The sequence below is a fragment of the Vulpes vulpes genome, chromosome 1, assembly GCF_048418805.1.
Source record: "Vulpes vulpes isolate BD-2025 chromosome 1, VulVul3, whole genome shotgun sequence".
Classification (NCBI taxonomy): Eukaryota; Metazoa; Chordata; class Mammalia; order Carnivora; family Canidae; genus Vulpes; species Vulpes vulpes.
This window is the reverse complement of record NC_132780.1, coordinates 36225219-36244242: the sequence shown is the minus strand read 5'-3', so window position 1 is coordinate 36244242 and position 19024 is coordinate 36225219. Positions and strand designations below refer to the sequence as shown.

Genomic DNA, 19024 nt, shown 5'->3' with positions numbered 1-19024 from the left:
TTTTTAAGTCTTTACTGAATAAGGATATTCACAGATAATTGGCAGCACTGTCTGGACAAAGCGTTACAGCTTTGTGGTGTAAAAACGTAGCCTGCATGTCCAAATTAGCTCAAGAAATTTCCCATTTCTGAGAGGGCGGGCTGGCTGCCAGCTCTTTAAGAGAGAAAAACACACCCTCAGAACATGAATCATTACCTAGCACATAAAGTGAGCTCACGCGCACACACACACACTCACACACACACACACACACACACAGAGAGACATTTTAAATAATTGCTCAAGACTTTACAAAATATGCCTTCACCATGGTACACATTTTATCAACCGAGATCAGGCTGTCCTCTTTTTCATCCACCCTGTCAGCAAGGGTAAGCTATTTACCAAAAGCATTGCTACAGGAGAAGGCTCAAGGCGTCCTGTAAACAGGGGTGCCAAGCAGACAGAGCAGATGAGTCAGAACTGATTTTAGAGTACACACGTGTAGGTTGAACCCAGTGCCTGCAGCTGGTTGTCAGCCCTGTTTTAAAAACAGATTTGTTGACCTTTATGCTTATAACTACTTATCTTCTAACTCCCATACCTGAAATGGAAGCTTCTTCGAGAAAGATCTAATCAATGCTTAGAGCATAGATGGACCAAGATGACTATTCTTTGGAAATGTGCATTGAAAGTTTGAAAAAACTACAGTAGTGAGCTTGCCTAGCTGCAACACAGCACAGAAGCAGAGACAAGGTGACCTGCCAGAAATGAGAGGGAGCAGCTGGGTGGGGGGCTCCCATCCATGTCATAAATCAGTGCAATGGGTGTCAATTATTTTTATTGTAAACACTGAAAAGTACTGAGACATTATGATCCGATGAATAGTTTACAATTGAAAAGAGACCAAAATAGTTCCAAAAATCTGATAGTTCCAAAAATCTAAAGGCAAAGGAATCCAGATGTCTCAATATGCTTCCTTAAAAAGCGAGTTTAAAGCACACAATATTTTTTAAAACATACAAGAATAATTGATTGATGGTGCTTCTTAACTGCCTTGAGACAACAGATTCCTCAGAGCAAGCAGTCATATTTATTTCTCTACATAAGCTAGAAAGTCAAAGAGAGCTACCGAGTTGGAACAAGGACTATTTTTCCCTTTATAAAAATTTCTGATTTTATCATAGATGTTATGGTAACCCTGTCCAAGGATCTGGGAGTTTAATCCATCGTATTTTTAGAAGTTAATTTAATAGAGGAGAACCTCAACTTTCAAATCTCCTTTCTTTTAATATTGGAAGAATGTCTACACTAATTTTTAAAACCTTTTTTTTTAAGAGAGCCTTTTTGGAAAGAAAATTTTACATACCTTTTTCCTGCTAACTATCTTTCTTTTTTCTTTTTTCTCTTTAATTGAAGCATAGCTGACATATAATATTAGTTTCAGGTGTACAACATAAGTGATTCAACAATTACATACATTATGAAATGCTCACCACAATAACTGTGATTCTTTTCAATAGAAACTAATCCAAAAGGAGTAAATGCAAACAAGGAATCAAGAAGTAGGCAGCTTCAGTATTTGAGAAGCAACTTTTTCCTTGTATGGTTTATCAGTGAACTCAGAATGTGTTTAAATTGGCAATTAAAATGATTTATAAGTGTCTTGTCTCTCTGGTGAAAAGTCCTGGGATAAAATACTAATGAGAATGTCTGATATTAAAGCTATGCTTCACCTTAAATATACTGCAACATCCCTGAAGTGGTGGGTGATGAGGGCATTGTTTCCTTAGGTTAGCTCTTAGAAGCTTCAGGGGCACCTGGGTGGTTCAGTTGGTTAAGCATTTGCCTTCGGTTCAGGTCATGATCCCAGGGTCATGATGTTGAGCCGCATGTCAGGCTCTCTGCTGAGCGGGAAATCTGCTCCTTCTCCCTCTGCCCCTCCTCGCTCCCCACACTCCTGCTCACTCTCTCTCTTTCTCAAATCAATAAATAAAATATTTTTTAGAAAGAAAGAAGGGAAGGAAGGAAGGAAGGAAGGAAGGAAGGAAGGAAGGAAGGAAGGAAGGAAGGAAGAAAAGAGCTTCATAACTCTGGGTTTTTGTACAGTGGTAGATATTTTCTTTTGTTTGTTTGGTATTTTGACTGGTGATCGTGGTTGTTTGTGATTGTTGCTACTTATATTAATAACAATACCTTCAAAATGCAATGAAGTCAGGAAAGATAAAAGGCCAACTTGTGACTATGAACTCTCCTCATGGCCACAGTCCTCAATAACTGTACGAAAAGATGTTGTTCCTGAAACAAAAAGACCTTCGCTCATTATTTTTAGCCTTTTCAAAGTTTTCAAAGGTTGTGTGAAAAGTCACACAGAAAAAAGAAAGGATTTTGGCAACGTTTTATTGAATGCATAAGATAATTTCCATAAATATATAGGGCAATGCAAAATAATTCATTCCAAAATTAAAATTCTTCAAACTAAGTCAACTCAGCCAGTAAATTTATTTGCTTATAATCTGGGTACCTGGTCATATAGATGTTTTCAAATACAAAAATGTAAATACAATGTGATGGATTTTCTTGATGATGAAATTAATAAGTATATGCTATTTAAAAAGGAAAAATATGGAACAGAAAACAATACTTTTACTGTTTATTTTGGTTCTTATTTCCAAATAATATGTTTGTCATTTGGAGATTTTCTTATTAATTTCCTGTGACTGCAGAAGAGAATTTAGCTGGAGTTGGTGCATAAAATACGTCACCCGTCAAAAAGGACATAAAGCATAGATGCATCTGAAGCAAACTGGACTGGCTACTCAGATTAAGTAGAGCCGTTCCAGCCCCCAGAAGCTCCCTACATGCCTTTCTGAGTCATAACTCACTCGCTTTCCTTAAATGTAACTCCTGACTTTTGTGGTCTTCATTTCCTTGCTTTTCTTTATACTTTTTGCCATCTGAGAATGCATCACTCAACATGGTAGTTTTGCCTGTTTTTTAACTTTATGTATATGGGATCATGCAGTATATATTCTTCTTATATCAGTTTTTTTCTAGCTCAATATTACTTTTATAGGATTCATTCATGTTACAGCGTTTGGTTGTAACTCATATCCATAACTATGTAGTATTCCACTATATAACGATACTTCAATTTATTAATCCACTTGGGTTGTTGCAATGTTTACACTTATAAATAAAATTATAATAATTAAATAGCTTCTAAGCTTTCTTATATGTGTCTCTTTTGACATTACACATTGGCACATATTTCTGTTGGATATATGCCTGAGAGAGAAACTGCTAGGTCATGAGGTACAGTATCTTTAATTCTAGTAAATAAGGTCAAACTGCTTTCCAGATTGGTTGGGCTAGTTTCCATGCCCACCAGCAGTTGGATGAGAGTTCCAGGTGCTCAATATACCTGGAAATCCTTGCTATTTTGTCAAACTTTTTAATTTCAGCCATTCTGATGGATGTGTAGCAGCATCTCCTTGCAGTTTTAATTTGCAATTCTCTGAGGACCAATGAGATTGAACACCTTTTGTTATGTTTATTGACCAATTACACATATACTGTTTTAAAGAGGCTGTTGAGTTTATGTGCCCATTTTTCTATCAAACTGTGTTTTCTTATTGAGTCATCGGAGTTCTTCACATATTCTGGATATAGACACTTTGTTAATTATGAGTTCTCCAAATAGCTCCATATCTGTGACCTGCCTTTTTGCCATTTCAGATATTTTTAATATTCTTAATTGAGCTATAGTCAAATTCATCCATCCTTACCTTTAAGATTGGGGCACCTTCATATTCAGTATGTTTAAAAATGATTCCTTCCTATTGGGATCATGAATTTATTCTCCCCTATTATCTTCCAAAGTCTTATTGTTTTGCCTTTCATAGTTAAAGCATCTACAGTTTACCTAGAATTGATGTTTTTGTTGATGATGTGAGTGGGTTGAGTTTTGCACTTTTCCGGGTAGAGCATTCTCTAACCCAATGCTCTGCTGTGTCACTTCTGTCATCACTGTGTCATTTTTCATCCATTTTCAACAGATTCTCTTGACTCCTCATTTTGTAAAATGAGGGTGTTTGTACCCTTAGCACTGCATCCTCCTCTCCTGCCTAACTTTCATCTCCCAACACCTGTCACCTAGAGCTCTATCTGAACATCATCAAAGCGAGAGTATTAGTGTTTGTTTTTAATCATGATTAACTCTTCCATGCTTTGTGCACAGGTTTATTTTAAAAGCTAAAACTAGTAAACAAATTTTACATTATCATGACTATTCATCACAATATTCATCACAAAGTCAGAAAATGCTCATAATTACATTTCTTGCCTACATTTCTCATGTCACAACCCTTGTGCCACTCAGAGGAAAATGCACAAGCACCAAGGTTAAATACAGCCTCCTGTCGTACACTTTACCAACCACTGAAAAATAGCCAGGTGTTAAATTGTTTAGTATTTTAAACATGACATCCTGGTAAAGTATTTCAATCTACCTAGAATTTCAGGTTATTCTTTTTTACCTTGTGAATATAAGAGTTACAGGCTTTCCCACCGTGCAATACCTTGCAACTTCTTATTAACAGCAGCTATTATCTGAAACAAATTTCATCTTTCCCTTGAAAATATTTTTCTACAGGCCTGCCTATATCTGTTGTAAATTAAACCAATTTCCTCCCTTGGTCTACTACATAATTGTCATCCCTGGATGCTGTTTCATTATTCCCCTAAACAAGTTCTGTGAATCCCTGAGAAGAAGCATAATAACTGCAAGATTAGAGGGAACACAGCCGACATAAGACCACCCTCACTTTTGACATCAACTGAAAGTTCTAGGGGTTCTAACAAACCAGGCTCGGGTTTGATAATTCACTAGAAGAACTCACAGAACTCAAGTGAAAGCTATTGCACTCATGGTTAAGAGTTATTGCAGAGAAAGAATAGAGATTATGGTCAGCAGAGGGAAGAATACAGAGCAGAGTCTAGGGAAGTACCCAACTCAGAACTTCCATTGACCTCTTCCCGTAGAATCAGGACACATTGCTTTTCGAATCTTTTTTTTCTTTTTTTTTCAAAGATTTTTATTTACTTATTCATGAGAGACAAAGAGAGAGAGGCAGAGACATAGGCAGAGGGAGAAGCAGGCTCTGTGCAGGGAGCCCGATGTGGGACTCGATCCCAGGACCCTGGGATCATGACCTGAGCCGAAGGCAGATGCTCAACCACTGAGCCACCCAGGTGCCCCTGGAGACATTATTTCTTTAACAACATCTTTCCCTCTACGATGACTGCTTTGTCTTTCTGGAACACCTACTCCCTGGCTGTTGGACATCTTGGACTAAAGCTCCAGTTCTGAGTCCAAAGCTTCTCAAGGCAACTTGGTGACGTCTATCCTTGCACTTCCTTTCTCTGATATTCTAGAGTGCTGTTTCCTCCTCTTTGCTCCACTTATAAGCCTCTTAAAGCATCTGTTTTCCCTCTTCTCATCTGCTCACAACTACCTACAATTCTTTCCATTGTGGGTGCTGCATATTTTTTGTTTTTCTAATATTATTCTAAATTAGTGAAGGAGAAAGAAATAAGTGTGCTCATCTTGATGTCTTGAACTTGAAGCTACCCTTATGAATTTGAAAGGTATTTTAAAGACAGGTGGCTTTTATAGTCGCTATGTTTCCTGTCACTGTATCAGTGGCAGGAGATCCAACAGCAAATGCATTTCCTGTGCCTTGATAACATAATTCAGGGCAAGAGCATCTTAGGAGAATTTCAGACATAGAGCCTTCTATGACACTCCTTTCTTTGCCAAATTACATATACGAGCTACCAAGTTATGACATATCAAAAAAGAAAAAAATTACTTAAGGGACTTTATTTTTAAAATATATTTTCAAAGCTGCTCTTTTCTGAAGAGAAACAATAGAAATAAAGTATAAACTCTTGCCAGGTTCCAGATGGCAGTGGTGGTATAGAAGAAAGAACACTGGCTTTGGCATCAGAAGACCTGGGTTTGATGCCTGGCTCTACTTTTGTTGTCCTCATAACTTGATTGAGTTACTAAACTTGTCTGAGTCATAAGTTTCTCATCTATAAGCAGAAAGAAAAACACGTGTCTTACCACTGTCATGAGACTGAAAAGAAATAACAGTCATGAAAGAACATTCTAGATTGCAAAGTAAATAGAAAATGAAATACATTCTCCAAATGATTACATTCTCTAGGAGAGATTTGTGAATTCTTCCAGGGGGGAAAAATTTACATCTCTGTGACCATATTTCTCCAGACAAAGAAAAGGAAAACACACACACACACACACACACACACACACACGCAAAATCACCTGAATTTCCCTAGGCTTCCACTAGATAGATAAACATAATCATAGAGCCTCAAAAAAGGTATATAACACAAGTTCTTAATTCTGAGTTTATTCACTTCTCCTTGCCTTCAGCAGAGATACTTTCAACATAGATGATATTCAAAGCACTTTAAAGAATTAAAAAAATATCAATTAGAACTGGTCCTTTCACTCACCAAGCTCCTGTTTGGAGATCATACAGCTGCTCTTATATCCACAGTACCACATTGGCTATCGCCAGTGACACAAGCATCATGCAAACTAATGAGAAACAATACTCAGTTGAGTCTTTAAACTGAATCAGGTTTCAATCACCTAAGATAATTGGAAGGGTATTCCTAGAAAAGGCAACTGCCTTCACAGAGGTTACAGAAAGCAAAGTAAGGCTTTGTTCAATGGTGAGAAGGCTAGGCTGCTTGAAAATAGGTTCTTCATGGAAGACAGGGAGAAGGCCACAATGGAGAGGGCCTCTCACAACAGAATGCTATATGTGGGCTTTATTCTGCAGGCAAGAGGTAGTCTTTGAAGGTTTCCATTATTGAGAGGGGTACATAATAAGAGAGATTAAAATAGCAATAAATAGCAAAAAATAGCAAAAAAAAAAAAAATCCCCACCCCAATGCTTGCCAGATGTGTTAGTACTATTTGTCAATAGAATAAGCTCTAAACCAGACCTAGAGTCAGCTTAAAATCTATTTCTGTTGTAGAAAAACTGGTATGTTGAAGATGTGCACAAAATACAGGAAACAGAAGAGTGCCTGGGTGGCTCGGTTGGTTAAGCATCTTGATTTCAGTTCAGGTCATGATCCTGGGGTTGTGAGATCAATCCAAGCATTGGGCTCTGCACTCAGCGGGAAATCTGCTTGAGATTTTCTCTCTCCCTCTTCCCCTCTTTCCATGCTCTCTCTCTCTCTCTCTCTCTTTCAAATAAATAAATAAAAATAAAAATTTAAAAATACATATATGTTAAAGAGACACCTGGCTGGCTCAGTCAGTGAAGCATCTGCCTTCGGCTTAGGCCATGATACCATGATCCTGGGATTTAGCCCCATGTGGGGCTCCCTGCTCAGTAGGGAGTCTGCTTCTCCTTCTCCCTTTGCCCCTACCCCCTGCTCATGCACAGGTGCAGGATCTCTCTCTCTCTCTCTCTCTCTCTCTTTCTCTCTAAGTAAATAAAATCTTTTTTAAAAAAAATACTCCAAAGAGAGATTCGGAAGGCAATAAAGCAGCTCCTGGAGAAAATAGATCTGCTGGGACAGAGTTGGAGTTCAGGAGCCAGTGTTTAGCAAAGTAATTAAAAACAAATGAACAGGGTTCTCTTCTAGGCGGTTTGATAGGTGGCCTTCATTCAATCCCCTTCAGCCAGTTATTGACAAGAACTTGCCAAAGACGGTGAGAATCTTCATTCCTATGGCGTTCTGAATTGTACTGAATATTCCCAATTGCCTAGCACCAACCCAAGATCACATCACTCCAACAGAATGAAATTAGATGCCTCTCTCAACACGACAAAGATATGTTTGTTTAAATGACAACTGTAGGATCCCCCCAAGGACATGTAAGCCATGTGAAAACTCTGAGCACAGAGCTCACAGCTGTCTGCTTCAACAGTCAACAGTGGACAACTGGTAAGAATCCAAACAATTTTTTATTGTTTAAGTCTTAGGTGCTGCTGTTTTTCTAATAGCCTCCCTGTGAATGATGCAAATTTTATCTCTCAAAATAAGGACTCTTCAGGAAAGACCTTGCATATATTTACAAAGACTTGCATTTGATTTAACTTCTCTCACACTGAAATATAAGGTGATTAAGAGAAAAAAAATTTCCTAACATTGTACTACCTTTAATGGTTATTTTCTAAAACAGTTAAAACATGAAACTCTAACTTTCGTTTATGGCCTCGGCCAGGCTCTGTCCTGGGGTAAGTTGAGTCACCACTAGAATCCAGCCAACTCACTCACCAAGATCATACACCCTTCTTGCAGGTTCCTAAGGGATAGAGATAGAAGTGAAGAGGCAAAGAATGAACATCCCTCACCCCGATTCCCTCAAATGGTGGCTCTCTTTTTTGGTTGTTGTTTTCTGGTGTGTGTGTGTGTTTGCTATTTTTTAACTTAGGAAATCCTACCTTTACAAGAAATCTTTTGTGGGGGCAGCTAGGTGGTTCAATGGCTGAGCATCTGCCTATGGTCCAGGTCATGATCCCAGGGTCCTGGGATTTAGTCCTACATCAGGCTCCACGCAGGGAGCCCACTTCTCCCTCTGCCTGTGTCTCTGCCTCTCCCTCTGTGTCTCTCATGAATAAATAAAATCTTTTTAAAAAAATCTTTTGAGGAAGCCCACTGTCTAAAGCTGCTAAAGGCAGAAATGTAATTGAAGGATACAGGAGAAGATGTTGGGGAAAAACAGAGGCCTCATCGTGTGCCCTCTCTCATGCTTTCCATCCTCTCCTGGACACAGAAGAAAACTATTGACCTTGAAGGTTTCTTAAGTAACTTGGAATTTGATTCATGATCTTCAGGATATCAAAGCATAAAAGCACTGAGTTAGACCAAGCTCCTGGGTGTGAATAATAGAGCAGCCAATTTGACTGCTTCACTCAATCATCAGTCCACAATTACTCACTGTGTATCTATGGAGATGCCAGATGCTGTTGGAAGTGCCAGGGGTATAGCAATCAACAAAAGAGACTAATTTTCTGCTTTCATGGAACTTCCATGATAACAAGGGAAGACACTTCATAAAGACATAAACAAGTACAAATATGTATAATTTTGATAGGATAAGAAAATGGATATGAAGAAAAGTAAGATAGGATAAGTGAACAGTAAAAGGGTACAGAGGTGTATGTGCATGCACGCACATGCCATGCTCTCTTATGTGCTGGCCCACAGGAGACTTCCCTCCTAAGGGTGACTTTTAACCAGGGAGTAAATAAAATGAGATGTCTGGGACAAGAGCTGTTCAGATGGAAGAAACAGTAGGTAGAAAGGCGCTGAGGTAAGTGAGTGCTCTAGCATGTTCGAGGAAGAGCAGGGAAGCCAGAGTGGCAGGAACAGTAATGAGAGTGAGAGCAGGAGAAGACGAGATCAGGAGACACCCGCTCCTCTGGGGACGAGGACAGCTCACCCTTCACTTTGCTCTGCAGGAGGGCCGCTGCCAGTTGGGGATGAGATATATGTCCAATAAATATATTCCGGAGAGAATCAGAAAGTCCATTGTTCTAGTAAAAAGGACCTGTATCTTTAGTTCTTCCATCAAAAAGTCTGAGGTGGCAAATTTTGTAATGTTTTTGCTTGATAAGAGCTCAGAACATTCTGTCTTTATTCAGAGCATCGTTTACCTCCCTACTGACCCCAACCTTGGGGACAAAGTGTCCCCAGTGTTTTCAGGGCCACATCTCTCACCACATCCCCCAAAGTTTGACTCTAAATGTTCTCATTACTCAGATTACATAGTTTGGCATGTTCCAAGGAAAGTGGTGACTGGCAAAGGATAAATGCTGTTAAAGGATTAGATGCCTTGGTGCATAAAAATCATTTTTTGTTTTAAATCAGAAAAGAAACAAACTGTTGCAAAACTGATGGCCTCCCACTATACCCCTGAGCTTCACGGCACTTGTATCAAATACAGTTTTGGTCAAAGATGTCCCTCACTCCGTCACTTGGTGTTGTGTTAAGCACAATTCCAGAGCTAAACTGGTATTGAGAGGTGAAAGTTGGTCGACTCTTTTATTTGTATTTCTGGGAGCTGGCCATTTTTAGCATTATTCCTTAGGGGAGGCAATTTTCAAATGAGGTAGTTTTTATGTCAGGCTTTATAAATCTTACCAAACAGGCCTATGTCTTGTGTTTCTTTTTGTAAGGATGGCCATAGTCCCATCGTTCCCTCTCTTGGCACCCACCATCTGCCAAGAAACATGACTGACTCCTGGTTTGCTGATCCCCTTTGCAATTTGTGACTGAGTTAACAACAACAAAAAAAAGTCATTCTGTTTGCAACTCTAAATATATCAAGATTGTCAGACTGTTCAAGAAAAAAAAATGCAATCTTTGCTTTGAAAATTTTTTCTTAAAGGGACATTTCATCTTTGTTATAATGAGGTTAATTCCAGATCTCTCCCTCTCACACACACACACACACACATACACACACACACACACACAGAGGCCCTAAATCTCTGCAATATACATAATGTAGTAGCTAAGACTGTTGACTGCAATCAAAACAAGGAAAAATTAGATATTCTGCAGGCCCTATTATGGGTAGAGACAGGATATTGCATTTAATTCACCTGTTATTAAAAGTCAAAAAAGAATAATAACTTTTGCTGTTGGGAGTTTGTGTGGTTTGGTCCCTCTTCAGCATCCTCTGTGTTCTGATATATTAGAATACAACCCAGATGGTAGGGATTTTCTTTTTTTTCATCCTTTTGTATGTCACAGAGGGTACCCTATGGAGAGAGAAAGTTAGCAACCTTGACTTTACCATTTACACAACTGAGTTTATGTAGATATTTGCTGCCAGTCATTCACAGTAAGGGTCCTGTCAAACTTCTTGATGATTAGGAGGCTATTCTCCACAACTTTTCCTCAAAACAAACACTACTCTGGCTAGGGTGACTACACCATCTAGGTTTGCCCAGAACTGTGAAGTTGACTGGGACACAGAACTAAAACTGGGAAAGTCTCAGGCAAACAGAGAAATGGATCATCCTGACCTTGGGTCCCTAGGAAGTATGGAACAGATCTTGATTGGGAGCTGTTGACACTGGGCAGAGATGGGACTGCCCTTCTGCCATTTACCACCAGGGCTAAGGCCTCCCTGTCCAGGCCTTTGGGGTGTACCATGTGGACATCCTCACATCTGTCTGGTACCAACCTTGGACAATTTCTAGTTAGCAAAATGGACATAATAATTGTGCCTACTTCTTAATTCTTCTATGAGAACAAATTAAGTTAATATTAATTGTGTAAAGTGAGTACAACAAAACCTGGTACTTAGTCAGTGCCTAACAAATGTTACCTGTTGTCATTATGATCCTTAGCTATGGATGAGGGAAAATGGTGCAGAACTTCACATCACAGCTGCTCTCCGAGGGAATCTTGCACATATTATCTTCCCCAAAGTTAGAAAGAAAGAGGAAGGAAGGAAGGAAGGAAGGAAAGAAGGAAGGAAGGAAGGAAGGAAAGAAGGAAGGAAGGAAGGAAGAAAAAAAGGAAGGAATAGAGGGAGGAAGAGAGAGAGAAAAAGATAAAAGACACATGATCATCACTTAATAAGATTTATCTGCTTTCTTAAAAATTAATTCTACCCATAAGGACTGACATTTGAGCATAGTCAAAGTTTACACAAAAAATGTTTTCAAAATGCAAGTAATTGGTATTAATACACTGTATTTTCAGAATAAGTTACTGCTCTTATCGGCATTGTTTATCATAGTTGTGAAATGCAAACAACCTGAATATCCATCAGTAGGACAATGATTAACATACTTGTGTTACACTCGTACTCGGCAATTTGTTAAAATGAATAAGGTAGACTTTTATGCATTGACATGAAAAGATCCCCTAGGCATACTATTGCAAAGCTATATACATATAGCATAATTCTGTGTATGTAAGCAAATCACAAATGTGTCTCTAGATATGTGTAAGTACATGAATGCATAAAAACAAGTTTTTTTAGAGGTAGACAAATAAGTACCTAAGGATTATCTGTGGAAAGAGGAGAATGGTTTGGGGGTGGCTTGGATAGGAGACTCACTTTTAGGTTAAAATCATATGTTGCTTAAACTCTATACAAAGAATATATCCATATATTATTAATACTTGCAAATTTTTTTAAATAGCATAATAAAACAGCTGCAGGAAAGAACTCCACTCCGAAATTCTTTTGTTATTGTTTTGTTCCTCCTCCTTCTTCTTCTTCCCCAACATCCTTCCAAAACAGGAAAACAAATTTGCTCTAAGCGGCAAAATATCCAGGTTACTGTAGATGAGGTGTTCGGCATATAACTCACTAGCTGTTAATGAGGGTTGACTGTAGTTAAGAGTCCACAGGGTTGCACCCGAGTACAAATGAAAGAAATAGCCACATTGTTGAACATGATTTGTCAATAAGCTCTTTAAAAATAAAAGTTGTTAGCTGTTTTTAGCCAATTGAGCTTTAAGCATGTCATCTTAAGTCAGGGAATATGTTTTTCTTTTTTTTTTTTAGAGAGATTTTATTTATTTATTCATGAGAATAAGAGAGAGTGAGGCGGGGGGGAGAAGCAGGCTCCATGCAGGGAGCCCAACATGGGACTCAATCCAGGGTCTCCAGGATCGCACTCTGGGATGAAGGCAGCGCTAAACCACTGAGCCACCCAGGCTGCTCAGTCAGGGAATATGTTTAAATAGAACACTAAAGCTACATTTTTTCTGAGGTCTTTGCAAGCTAGATAATGGTAATAATCTGGATTAAGTCTTGTATCACAATTCTGGGGAGATTGGAGTGGGTTATTTTGTAAGCACATATGTAGAGACTTTTCTATTAGCAGTATTAGCACAGAACCTGAAGGCTGAGTATGTTGCCTAGGACATGCTGGGGGTGGAGAGCTCAAAAGGACCCCTCAGGTTTCATTCCAAGTATCTAGGCCTAGTTTAAGAAAGGTACTTCCGACACTGGAAAGAACTCGAATTTTGGAATCAACCTGAGCCAGGCTTGACTTCACTCTTCAATAAAACATGTGATTTTTACATCTATTACTTCCTTCCTTCTCCCTCAGCTCTGCCTCTGTCTGAGAACATAATCATCACTACTTCAAAGGATTATCCCAAGGATTAAATATAAGGTATAGAAAAACACAAAGTAAGCACAAAATAAATACACAAAATATTATTTGCTTACAACTTATATAGTTCCTTTAATCCTTATGCAGTTACATTGCTGTATTGGTTTTCTTTTTTTTTTTTTAATTAATTTACTTTGAATTTCTAGCTTTTTACTCTCTTTAAAAATTCTACTTTAGCCATAAGGTCAAGTGGTTACAAAAGAATAGAACACTTTAAAACATTTAATGAACAGAAATCTATTCATTCAAATATGCACTCAGAAAAATCATGGGGTCTTATAATTGCCAGGGGCTGTAGAAGTCATCTGGTTGAATCTAACCCCTACTGCAGGAATTCATTTCATCTTCCCCTTTCTGAAGGCGACTCAAAAAAGGGCATGCTACTTAACCTCTAGCTAGAAAGGGATGAGGGAAGAGAAGTCTTTTTTCTTTTAAGATTTATTATTTATTGCAGAGGTAGGGGCAAAAGGAGAGGGAGAGAGAGAATCTCAAGCAGATTCCATGCTGAGCAGGGTGCCCAATGAGGGGCTTTATCCCAGGGCCCTCAGATCATGACCTGAGCCAAAACCAAGAATAGGATTCTTAGCCAACTGTGCCACCCAAGTGCCCCCAGGGAAGTCTTTTTGAAAGGAAGGAACTAGACTAGAAGAGAAGCCACAAGTGCACCTCTTCCCACCAGAACCATTGCACCAGGTGATCTTCAGTTCTCTGCAGGCAGCAGCTTACAAAGCAATCTATTCTTTGATCTTTGGAAAGCTGAGGGAGATTGATTTAGACCATGTTTCTATAGCCAATGACACGTACAAGAGAGCATTGGATTTTAGAGACGTTGTTTCCCCAAGAGCTCAGTCCCCTTCAAAGACAATAAAGATGGGTGCCAAATTTCTTCTGAAGTTCCTCTGTTCCATTGCTAAGCAATTTGTAGTCCACAGTTTCAGTCCAGATCTTACTCTAAAATTACATTCTTCTCAAATCTCTGAAACCTTCTGTGATATCCACTGAATTCTATTCCTATTTTGTCCCCCAAGCTCCCTCTTCAATAGCCTTCTTGAGGTTGAGCAAAGACATTTTGTCTTTGCTAATGAGCAAAGACATTACCTTCTGCTATATAATTAGGAAGCTCAAAGCAGTGTTCCATCTAGCATCAGAAGCTTCAAGAAGTCCTCAAACCTGGGTGTAGGCTTAGTGTGTTAAGTGATAGTGTGTTAGAATTACAGTTTTATATTTTTCAATCAGTTAATGGACAAACCTAACAGTTTTTTTTTTATTTCTCTTTCTTGCTTCCACTTGTTCCATCACTTTTAATTTCTCAATAAAAAGTAAGATTTTTCTCTCTATATTTGTATGTTTCACACTTAAAGCTGGTCACAATGTTGTAAATTACAGTACAGAAGACCTTAGATCAGACATATGCCATTAACAAAAGCACCTGTTCTGGGATTCCAAGGTTCTAACTTTATCTTGGCCACTTTGGAGGCCACAGGAATAAATATAAACCCATCTCTATCCCTAGATCCTCCCATTTATTCACGACTCAACAATAGTAGTGACTAGCTATGAATTTCTCTTCTGATGACATAGCATACCTTTATTTTGGAAAAAGAAACATCCTGAGTTAGATTGAGAAGTGTTTATATATAAAATTTTAAAATAGATTAATATCTTTGTAAATAAAAAATTCATAAATCAAGCATTTGTAAGCCAAGGAGTACAGATAACATTTAAATCTATGGAAGTGAGTGAAACCACTCTGAGCATGTCCAATAGAGGGACAAAGAGTGCTCAAGTAGACTTAAGGCATGTCACATTTAGAAATCAGTTAGAGAAGACAGAACCAAACAGATTTGGAAGGAGTTGCCTATTAGGTAGGAAGACACTATCTAATCAAAGTTTCTATTATGGTCATAATTCTGAGATGAGTGATGTACAAGATGTAAAAGTGTGTTTTACATTTTAGTGGGAAATATGATTATGACACTAATTTAAAAAGGAAATACTCCTAGAGAGGCCACAGAATACTGAACCAGAAGACAGAGGCTAGGATTGAATTCCCAGCTTTGACTGTTATTAGGTACATGACATTGGGCAGGACATATGACTTTGCCCTGAGCCTCAGTGAATTTCTTTGCAAAAGGAGACTCGAGAATATCGAGATCAATGGGCTGTTGTGAGAATTTATCGAATTAATGCATTTGAACACACGTTGTAAATGGAAAAACATTACATAAACATAAGACACTTGCCTTGGCTCTCTTCCTTGAACTTGCATTCCTCCAGGACAAGGTCCTACCCTACCCACTTCTCTTGTTGATCTTCTGACTGAATCCTGACCTCCCTGATGGTATCTGACTGCTGAGATCTTTTTCTGTTGTGTGATATTTAAGACCTTAGTTCCAACTGCCCAATGCCAGAACTTTATACATCCTAGTTGCTGGGCTCTCGCTGAATTACTCACCTGGTTCCTGACTTTCTGGTCCACCTACCACCCATGAGCCCAAGTTACGATATACTTCAAAGCGTTGTCTCAGAGCCAATCCTGGTGCTAACTACTGAGATTCATACTTCACATTTATCCCTAGTTTGTTCAGTCACAAAGATTTCTTGAAGTTTTTGAGTCCAAAGTACCTTACATGTGTCTTAAAAGGTGATATCTACAGTAAAATATATATATATATACATATTAATTCATCAATTTCTTTCACCTTCAGTTCTTGATTTACATAAATGATAAAAGCTTTTGTTTATTTAAATAGTCTTAAAAATTGTTTATGGCTATGCTGATAGTCTCTGAATTGCGTCTGAAAGTCTCCTCTGATCAGGTAAGATATCCATGCTATTTACTTGAAGATTCTTTGATCAAGTTGTTTTCATTGAAAATAAGTAGGATTTTAAAATTACCAAAAGTCATTCACAATAATTAAATTGCTACTTGCTTTATCTATTCCTTAAGGGAAAAAATTATCAACCATTAGTTGAGCTGGGTTGAAACCCCATCTATTATTGAATTCACTGATATTTTAATTATGACTTCATTATTTTTCAATGATTAAAGAAGAAAAAAATCATAATTAAATAATCTGTTATACTCTGAAATTTTTAATTAGTTGATTTGCTCTAAATATTGCAATCCTTTCAACTAATCATTTTGAAAATAATAAAAATACAATTGAGTCTCTCTACCTTGATCTTTGAGATTGTGGAAAGGGCTTAGGAAACAAAGGGAGGAAGTCCACTATGTGAACATCAAATAATACGCACCAGTTTTTAAAACCCTAGCAAAGACTTTGTGTTTCACCAAGCTCTACTCAGGCACAGAGAGAAGATGTAGTTACCCGTGACAGGGTATTATAATAATGCCAAAGAACCAATTCCTGTCTCCATAATGGGAAGTTACATGTCAAGGTAAAATAACCCCAAGTCTTTTATATTTTAGGACTAATAACTTTGATCGCTATTTTTAAGAGATATCATTTTCTACTTTTTAAGAAACTGAAAATTACATTTGCTCTTCTCCAATCAATTCTCTTTTTTAGCCCATGCCTAGATTACAAAAAAAAAAAAAGTAAGCAAAACTGCGATAACTTTACCTGGATTCTTAAGCAGAATACAAAGTGTTTCAACTTTCTCATAGGGCATACCAGTTTACTATGGTTTACTACTTTAAGGAAATAAGCCTGGCTTCACCGGCAATGGGGATGAGTAGTGATGAAATTCAGCTTGGGCGAATTTTCAGTGTCCATTGTCATTGTTACATGCTCCCACAACATACTATATCTGTCTTTCAAAATATTTACCTGTTCATAATTATGTACTTATATGATAATATTGTTAATGTCTTTCTCCCCAACATGACGGTAAGGTCCAAGAGAACAAGGCTAAGATCACTTTTTTTTTTCCTACCAGTTATATTTCGGCACCCAGTCAGTGGGTGCCTAGAATGTAGTAAGTGTGCAAAAACCCTTTCATGGAAATAAATAATTTTCAGCGAGTCCTTAGGAATGGACAGGTATCAGTCACCTTGGTATGTCCTATGTAATGAAATTCTACAAAAAAAAAGGTATTGTTGAACAGTTAACTGATTACACCACATTTTCAGAATGCCCATTTTCCCTGATATCTTGTTTCCAGAAGCTGGTTTCAGCCTTCTCTGATAACCACAGAACGACAGCCCTTTTGAATACTCATATTAAGAGCATTCTATTAAATATTTTGAGTTTTATAGTTTATCTTTAGAAATCCATCTGAAAATTTAGAATGGCAGCAACAAAACTCCTTAGAAGCGTATTCCCTAATCTGTTACACCAGTAAGATGAGAAAAAGTTTTTTTTTTTCAGCCCTTTCCCTTCACACAGTATGAACATCGAAAAGATAAATCAACTGGCAGTATAGTAGGAGTAAGTGGTTCTCAAACTTGAGTGTGCATCAGAATCCCATGGAGGACTTAAAACACAGATCACTAGACAAACCCACAGAGTGTGATTCTGTAGGTCTGGTGTGTGAGCCTGAGAATTTGTATTTCTCACAGGTGCCCCGATGTTGCTGATGCTGCTGGTCCGGGATCACACTTTGAGAACAAGTATGGCAGTTGCTGGAGGGGAATCTTGCTAAAATTAGGTTCAATACCAGCCACATTCTTGGTTGAAATAGTCTCTTTAGAGAAAATTATAAATGGTTGGTGGAGAGGATGAATTAGCAGAAAGGGCTACATAACATAGATTATGCAATACATTATTAAAAAATTAATCAGCTTGCTTTATTACTCTTTGGTTGGTAGGGGTTTTTTCCCCCCCAAATATGCTTCTTCAGGAATTTTCTTGTTTCATTTTTTTAATAACTAAAATTCGAGGTGGGGGGTGCGGGTGTAGGAGGAAGAAATCTCGGAGTTATTTTTGTTCTCAGTAAAAATCACCTCCCAGTCCCTCAGCTCCTCAAGCAGGTCACTCATTCCTTTTAGTCATCATCTGTAAAAATGGATACAACAGTACCTATCTCAGTGACTTCCTGTGAAGATTAAATGAGACCCTAAACAGAGAAAACTCAGCACTGAAAACAGTTTTTAAATGGTAGCTGCTATGTTTTTACTAATTTCTTCACTCATTCGAGGAAATAAAGTCCAATGATCAGGGGACCTGTGACTGAAACCACCTCCATCTCTAACACATTAATTGGCCACAGCAATAACCCTAAATCACAAAGGGAAGGCTCAGTTATGTTCTCCGTATTCTCCTTACTGTGGCACAGATTTGGAAATTTTGGCACGGGGCACCAGGACAGCATTCTCCCCAGATCACACACACACACAAAAGAACTACCTGGAGAACTACTTAAAAATACAGGTTCCTGGGGCACCTCGGTGGTTCTGCGGTTGAGTGTCTGCCTTTGGCTCAGGGCGTGATTCTGGAGACCCGGGATCGAGTCCCACGTCAGGCTCCCTGCATGGAGCCTGCTTCTCCCTCTGCCTGTGTCTCTGCCTCTCTGTGCCTCTCATGAATAAATAAAATCTTAAAAAAAAAAAAAAAAAAAAAAACAGGTTCCTGAGCTCCTCCACCCCAGACCAACCAAAAGCACCTGCAGGGGAGCAGGGGAGCGGCCTGGGAATATTTCAGAATAATCACTCCAGGTGATTTCTCTGACCAGCAAGTCTGGGGGAACACAGGAGGGACCTGTGTCACTCCATTCTAACGGTGGCTCCTGGAAGCCCTTAAACATCATTTCTACTTTTCAGCAGGGCCACTGTTGACGACCAAAGTTCAGAAGCACTTTCTGTCTTAGTAACTGTTCTTTGGAGTTGAAGTGCCCGGGAGGGATCAGCTGTGAGGAGGGTGTTTTGCCGGCGCTGC

At 38.5% G+C, this 19024-nt stretch overlaps 1 long non-coding RNA gene across 1 annotated transcript; it reads right to left on the bottom strand.

Annotated features, from left to right (window-relative positions):
* Positions 1-10634: 10634 nt before the first annotated feature.
* On the bottom strand, positions 10635-18702 carry LOC140599472 (uncharacterized). Its single transcript, XR_012002365.1, has 3 exons — positions 18497-18702; positions 11375-11467; positions 10635-10802 (listed from the first exon to the last, which is right to left on the bottom strand). It is a non-coding gene; the product is annotated as an uncharacterized lncRNA (long non-coding RNA).
* Positions 18703-19024: the final 322 nt, after the last annotated feature.